Source organism: Lagopus muta, chromosome 16, assembly GCF_023343835.1.
Source record: "Lagopus muta isolate bLagMut1 chromosome 16, bLagMut1 primary, whole genome shotgun sequence".
Classification (NCBI taxonomy): domain Eukaryota; kingdom Metazoa; phylum Chordata; class Aves; order Galliformes; family Phasianidae; genus Lagopus; species Lagopus muta.
Genome location: NC_064448.1, coordinates 656,783 through 664,813, shown reverse-complemented (window position 1 = coordinate 664,813; position 8,031 = coordinate 656,783). Strand labels below are relative to the sequence as shown.

Genomic DNA, 8,031 nt, shown 5'->3' with positions numbered 1-8,031 from the left:
GATGCGAGAGCTGTGCTCTGCTGGTTCAGACACACTGGCTGCACACTGATGAGAAGCAATTGGTTCTGTGCTCTGACGGCTTTCCTCTGTCCCGAGTGCATCCAGTTTGACTGAAACGCGTGGCTGCACGTTTCCTTCTGAGGGCTCCCAAGTATTGGTAGGCAGCTTTTAACTAATCATTTTAAACTGCTGCGTTTGATGTTTTCAAGTTAAATTTTGGCTTTTATTCAAAAGCAGTTTCACACCAATTGGAAATGAAACGAGCCATCCTGTCAGCTGTATCTGCTGGGCTGGTTTTCTTTGCCTGGATAGAAGCTACTGGTTACAGAACACCCAAATATTTGCCCCCGTTTCCTCGGTGAGAAGACAGAACAAGCAAACTGCATCCAGGATTTCAAAATTAACACTACGAAAGCATTTACAAAGCACAAAAGCAAAGCAGCCTTAACTCAGTCGTTTGGAGCTAACGCTTCTGGTGGAATCCTTCGGTTCAGGATCGCGACTTTTATTTACCACTCCCATAACCTCAATCCGTCGGGCCTGGCCGTGCCCTCTGCCCCATGCAGACAAAGCAGCGGGGCGAAGCGCCGCGGGCGGAGCGGGGACGCCGAGCCCAGGACGCATTTATTTACCGCGCGGCCGGAGAAGGGCGGAACGCGGCGCCGATGGGAGCCGTTCGCCACAAAGCCGCCAGAGGGCGCCCTCCTCCTTCCCAAACTCGCCACGAGCGCTCCGCTCACAGCCCCGCCCCGACGGCACCGCCTCGCTCCGTGCACACACGTGCAGGCAATTAAAGAAGCCAGCTGATTAATAACCGCGCTAATTATTTATGTGTGCGTGTTAAAGGCTCGTTGTTCCAGGGCTTCTACATGAAAAATTAATGTATGTGGAAGCCCGTATCTCTTTTTCTCCATCGTGTGAGAGTGTCAGCAAACCCCATGCTGTTATTCAGAGCACTGTGTTCACGCGAATCCGTGGGCTTCTGCTGAAAGTTCATCCTCGGTTCGAAGCTGAATGCTCAGCGATCGACCACAGACCGGGAGCTCACCAGCTGTTGGTTGTGATGCCGTGCCCACCAGTACAGCTCTGCACACAGCTGCGTGTGCTGCACTAACAGACCCTGCAGCCTGACAGGGCCTCACAGTGAAAGAGTCATTAATTTATTTTAGGCACTAATTCTGCACACCTCCTGGATCCCATGAACAGGCCAGGAGACCGATGCGGCTCAAACCAAAAGTTCAGGTCAGACGCAGCCTGGTGGGAACCAGAGACACAAGTGTTGCGCTGCTTTTCTCCACAATTTCTCCTTTTTAAGAACAATTTATCTCCTCTCATTGCAGGAAGCCTTAGCAAAGAGTCCTGCCTAACTTTCCAGCTGAAGGGCAAACCCCCTCATTGAGGCAAAGCTGAAGAAGCACTGCATGGGCAGCGCCAGCCACCCAGCTGAAGGTGCAGCCCAGGACTTCAAGCTGGCAGCGTGCAGAGGTGAAGGTTGCACCCTGGTGCACATAGGAAATAGTCAACAGTAAAGTGGGAAGGAAGGTGTGAGCTACGCTGTTCCTCTAATTCAATAAGTGGACTGAAGCTCAAATAGGTCTTTGCTTTCTGCATAGGAGATGCCTCAGCTGGACATTCATGTTCCCTGAAATCATTCAGAGGAATGATTCAGAGGATTCCTCTGAATCTCCAGACAGAGCAGCATGAGCCTGGTGGTGTTCTGGTACTGCTCACACCACCACATCTCTGCTCCACTGATCAGCTGTCTATTCTCTGAGAGCAAAACCTTCAGATCAAACCAAATATCCCCTGAGCAGAGCTGCTTAAGCAGAGGCAGACTGTGCTGCCCTGCTGAGAACGGCTCCACACCATCACAAAGGCTCCACATGCCATCTCTCCTTGGTGCTCAAGAGTCCTGGTGGGACTATCTGGATACTGCATTCCCTGTATTCTACTCACAAGTCAACCTCTGTGTTTAAGGGCAGTTTTCCTTTCTGCTCCCACTGTCCCCTCCCTCCTGGAGCTGCCAAGACAGTGATGTTACCATAACATTTGGTTAGCTCAGTAAAAGTATCAGAGAACATGTAGTACCAGAAGGAGCACGATGGGACATTCATCCATCACACTGCCTTTGTACAGAACCATTATCCACAGAGCACTAATAGACATCTCCACAGTACTCTGAATCAAGCTGCTATGTAGAAGTTTCAGGTGACCCAGCCTCTACCAGACTGCCTAAGACCAAACCCCTTTTAATATACGGTTGGTTACTAGAAAACCAAGGCACACCACGGCTGCCTGGGTGAGAGGAACATCTGAGATCTGTGCTTTTCACTGGCAGAAATGCAGAGAGTGCAAATTACTGAAGCGGTTTAAGCAGTCTTAATAAAGCCAGCTCTGAGCAAAAGCCTGCTCAGCAGCCGTTCTGATGGCGTTCCAACTCCTCCCTGGGAACCCCGCTGTCTTCTCACCACAGTGTCATTTTTATACAGCAGACGGGTGTGGGATGTCATTCTTGCTGTGTGATGCACATGTACAGCCCTTTGTGCTGTGTAAATCACAAGGCTGTGGATGGAGAAACACAGCCTCAGCTGCTGGGCTGTCAGAGTCTGTGGATCAGAGCTTACCCAAAAGAAGAACTGTTTTTATTGCCAGTGTAAAACCGCATGCAAGAAAAAAACTTCACTTAAAACAGGTCCATAGAAGAGAAAAATAATTGAGATCATATTCTTTATCACCAGGAAGGGATGAGCTTTAAAAGTGGTTTCATTCTTCTCTACAACTGCTATCAATCTTGACCTTCCCTTACATCTCATCAGCAACGTCTGAGTCAGACTTATCTCTCCTTCTTTGAATAAAAGTTAGAAGCGATGAATTTTGACAAAGACATCTTTATGCCTCAGAGTGTCTCAGAAATCTGAGCTTAAGCAGCACCAGCAAAGCCCCCAAATCCATCAGATAGTTTGAAAAGGCTCTAGTCATGGTGGATCAGGGCTCTATTTGCACAGTATGCCTCACTTCATCGTCCTACCAGTTACCAGTCATCAGGGTGGAAAGGGCCTGATGAGAAACAGAGAGAGGGAGGAGGAACGTAAGAGGTTAAAACATTGGAGCCTCTTTAAATAGCACCACAATAGTGAGACAGAAAGTGCAGAATGGCTCACACACTTTTCACCCTTGTGAAATCAGACTCACTGAGAGAAACGTTTCTGCTGGGAAGGCTGAACTTGGTTTGCTCCCCATTTCGTAGGTAGCGTTTGTTCTGTGCTGCAGCACTATGCTTCCTGTGAGGGAAGGAATTGCTGTGCACATGGGGTAATGGAGTGATCCAGCTCCAGGAAAACTGCAGCAGGAAACAAACAGACAGTGATTTTGCACTGTGTTACTTCTGAAAGCCAGATGCCTTTTTAGAGGGCAATGGGGTTTTATTTGGCAGTGAAACCGTATTTAGCTCTAATTACGGACAGCCCGGCCCAAGGCTGTGCCACAGTGATGGATTCGGGTGCTTTCCCACACAGCTCTCCCACCCACCCCCAGCAGCACTTCTCAGCACATCCCTGAATAGGTTACATGAGTGAAAACAAGCTCACGCTGTTGCCTAGCGAGGTATCAGTCCTGTGTAATTATGTCTCTAGATGGTATAAATAGTATTCTTAATTACACTGATATTAATACTGCCACTAACGTTATAAGGTTTCATTGTGGATACAAATTGCGTTTGCTGCAGGATCACAAGTCATTAGCAGAAAGAATCTGCAGCTCAGCCCTCTCTGCTCCCAGTGCAGAAGGCACTCACAGGCATCAGGATGTGCGTGTGCTACAGGGTGTTGCTGTTTTAATTTTCAGTCCATCATTGTTTTCCTCCAGAAATAGGGCAGACCAACACTGGGATTTTAGTGACCAACACTGGTGACCATTAAAGACGGATTCATTTCTGTGTCTCCTGCTGTGATCACATGAGGGAAGGGTGCAGCAAACCAACTGTGAGCTGGGGGGCCGAAATACCCAACAGGTGTTTGCACACAGTGCTAACAGATCCTCACAGACACTGTTGGTCCAATTGCTTTGAGCAGAGAGGACCTCCCTACTTCGTTACCTTCCCCTCACACAGTTCTGTGTATTTAACATTCCCCACTATGCTGGACTGGGAAAACGTTCCCTTGTTTTTCCTACCCATGCAACACAATCTCAGAGCTACAGTTTGCATGAACAGCCAAAAGCAAAGCTGCCTCCCTTCTTTGGTCACCCCAGGAACACACCATTAAGATCTCTGGTGGGTCACATCCATACGTCCTGTCAGAAATTCCTGCTTCTAACAATATTGTGCTATATTTACCAGTATCTGCCTGTGACTCTAACTGGGACCAGGCACAGAAACTCCCAGCGATCAGTGGGGTGTGAGAAATGACCCCCACTCAGGCAGAAATGAAGGAAGTCTCATTAATAGCCATGTCTGCAGGGAGGCTGCAGTTCTGTTTCCTTGGCTTTAGTCATCAATCAGTTTTTATTACTTTCCTTCCTATTGCCTTCTATGCTTCTGCTATTTTACAGTTTCCCAAATTAATTAATGCTGAAGATTATAACGTACATGCATGAGACATCTCACTAGAATTAAAGGGGAAAAGCATTCAGAAGTAAAGTCTGATGAAAGAACCAGCTGGGGAAGAACAGCATGCTGAGATGTCAGAACTGAGCACATCTTCCTAAGGTCCGCGATCTCAAACTTCTTGTTTGTGAGACAGATTAGGGAAAATAAAGGAAAAACAAAGGAAAAACAGAAGATCTCTTCCCTGGTTAAATCTGTTTTTAAAACCTCCATATTTGGACAGTGTTTTACTTGGGAACATAAGAACCCAAAGGGCCCCAGATGAGCAATTTCTTCACATTCTGCACAGGAATTCCAACCCCAGATCAAAATCCCGGGGGCTCTGCAGAGCCAGGAGCTGTGCAGGGAACCTGGGCCTTGAGCTGCTGCTGGCTTGTAGCCCAGCTGTGATTGATCACTGCTATCAGCATCCCTGGGCTGCTCTGTGGCTCGGGGGCTGGTGTAAGCACATTCATTTGAATTCATGTCGCTCATAAAATAGTGCATCTAATTACCATTTGCAAGCATGCAGTTTGTGGCAGGCAGCTAGGAGGCTGTAGATCTGAATGCAGCAAACATCAGAGCAGCAAACATTTGGAAGCTTTCTAAAAATCCGTAAAAACAAGGGCTGGTAATAACATTTAATATCAAAATCCCAGCATTTAGAGATCAGAAGCTGTGAAACGGGTGGGGAAGTGAGCATAAACCCATACACTGCACTTAAAAAATGATTGTGCCTGGGGAAAAAAAAAAAAAAAGCAGATTAGAATTTGTGAAGCTGTTAGGCTGAAAGAATTAACCAAGCTTTTTCACTATTAATAAAACTTCAACAGCTTGAGCTGCCAGAGGGGGTGGAGGAAAGAAGAATTAACACCCAAATGCTGGAGGCAGTGCTAAATGCACAGGCGGCACATTTGTAGCCACTTCCATTCTCTTTGTGTTTCTGAATTAATTCAGCCTTCTTTGAAAAAATGTGACCAGCCTCAGAGCGAGCTGCAGACCGGCGGGGTTCCTAAGCACACGGTCTGCAAGAGGTGAACGTAGCCTTCCTTCACCAAATGCCTCTCCCAGTCCAAAATAACCTAAATCTGCACCTCTCATCCCACAACAGGATACGCTGCATTGCTTTACTAATATTGCTCCCACACTTAGAATTAGGACCCTTGATCTCTCACGCAGTTTAAACACTTCCCTACACACCACTTGTTACCTGTACTCACCCCTAACTAAAAAACAGTGGATTTTTTTTTTGTTAACACCCTTTGCCATGTGATTTTTCCTGTTTGATTTTCACCATCTGGCCAGGCAAGTTGGAGAGCTCATTCTGCAGAGCTGAAGGCAATTCCCTTCCTTACAGCAGTGTGCTCCAACACTGGTATTTCCAACTCTGGAAGGAGCTGGAAATCCAAAGCACAGCTCTATTTCTAAGAGGAGCGGAATGCTTTTATTCAAATATGAGCATCTAGCTATTTTGCTCTTTGCTACAGAGCAATAAACACATTCCTTTTGCAGCTGCAGGATGGGTCACCACTAAATGCAAAGTCCAGGTTTGGACACAAAGCTAGAAAAAATGCTACAGATTTCAAAGGATTGTGAAAAACAGTACAAGCTGAGTCCAATAAAACCCACTGGTGTCTCTTTTTACAGTTTCCCTCTGAAGATAAAACATACAGCTTACTTTCAAACTGAGTTTTACTGTTTGGGGAGAGGAGTGGTGTAACAGTAAGCGAGCAAGCACGTCTCTGCTCTCAGCAGCAGGAGCTCCAAGCCATGCACAGCCCAGCCCAGGTCCATCGCTGGCAGCAGTGCTCTGTGGGACTGAGCAAACAGCTGCAAACACAAGGAGAGGACTGGGAGGGGAGCCCTACAGAGAGAGAGAAAAAGCAGCGACTGCTATGGACTTGTAAATTGAATGTGCAGAAGAGGTACCTGGAGAATGAGGACCCTCATCTTTGTGCTTTCACAACTCAGTGTTTTGACTATAGTTTTTTTTTTTTAATTTTGAAATAGACTTTAGATATTTTAACATCTGAAACCTTTGAGAAGTTGATCTGAATGGGAACCATTCTGTTGCAATCAGGACCCTCAGGCCTGGAGCTGCACTGTTTGGCTCAAACGCCAGCACAGGTGTGAGGTGCTGCCAGAACTATGCTGTCCTCAGTCCTGCCCACGGCTTTGTGGGGCCACCCGAAGGCACAGCAAGGTGAGAATCCCCTGTACTCCACACCATCCAGCTACACCAGGAGCACGGAGCTGCCTGCCTGCTGCTCAATGCTGAGACAGATGGGATTTTTAGAAACCTCACTCACAGAAATGCTGCTCTTCAACTTGTGAGGAACCAAAAGACATCAGTTGGCTGAAATCTGCACAGAAGGAACTTTCCCAATTCAAAGAACGTTAACAATTGCATTGGAGTAAAGAGACCAAACAGAGCCATGGATCCCCGCCTTCAGGGCTCTGCCTGTGTGGAGCACAGCTCTGACTTCTGAAAACACCAACATTGCCTTTTTTGCATCTGGAGGAGGCAGAGGGCAAAGGCCGGGGGAAAGGCTTCTCCTGTGTGCCCACAATGGAATCCCTTGGCACACAGCAGCAGGGAGGTGGGAGGGCTGAGGCGCAGGAGGGGGCATGGCTCTCAGTGCCCGGCTCCTCGCCCACCTCCAGGGCAGCCAAATTACAAAATCCCCCATTTGTTGTGAATTTCAACCTTCTGTTTTCTCTGCCACTCTCTCTGGCGCATAGGAACGTTTCAGTGTGTGCAATCCTTAAATGTCAGTGTAATGGGAAGCAGATGAGTCTTTTATGACAGCAATTTTTCACTCACTTTTCTTGCTAAAACTGTGCGGCAGGAATAAAAAATAGATTTGGATGGTGAAAATGGTGGTTTAAATCAGACACCACCTATTTCTCACTGCTTTTCCCATGTGAAGCACAGAAATGCATTCAAGTATCAGCCTCCTTTCAGTCTGCTCTGACGCAAACAAACTTCCGAAGCGTTGCCAACCCTGTCGCTGGTTGAGCTTTGTTATGGACTTAATGGCCTGTGCTGCTACGCACCACAGCACGCCATGGGTGTTGCATAGGATGCTTCAGATGAGTGGCAGTGCATGGCCAGACAGCAGTGCTTTGTGGGGTGTGATGCTGAGGAGGGTACACGGCTTTCATCCCATTCCTCCTCCCAGCTCGCTTCCAGAATTTTGTACGTGGCACTTGCACAGCCTGCAGAAGGAGCCAAGGATTTAATGAGCATTTGAAAGTTAAATAGTTTGTAGATGTGACTGTTCTGAAGCCTCTGTCTGCAGAAAGCCAAAAAAAGCTCTGTTTCTGTACGCAGATGAAGCTGAACTACTGAACACTTATCCAAAGATGTCCTCAGAAAGTATGAGAAATGCCAACTGAGACAGATGCACGTGTTAGGAAAGTCACCACCTAAGGATGTGTTATTGTTG

The 8,031-nt window shown here is 47.3% G+C and overlaps 1 long non-coding RNA gene across 1 annotated transcript in view; it reads right to left on the bottom strand.

The window, feature by feature from the left end:
- Positions 1–4,033: 4,033 nt before the first annotated feature.
- The window catches only part of LOC125701419 (uncharacterized), a 45,829-nt gene continuing 41,831 nt past the window's right edge, over positions 4,034–8,031 (bottom strand). The window contains exon 4 of the long non-coding RNA XR_007380240.1: positions 4,034–7,801. This is a non-coding gene — a long non-coding RNA (uncharacterized LOC125701419). The remainder of the gene's footprint in view (positions 7,802–8,031) is intronic.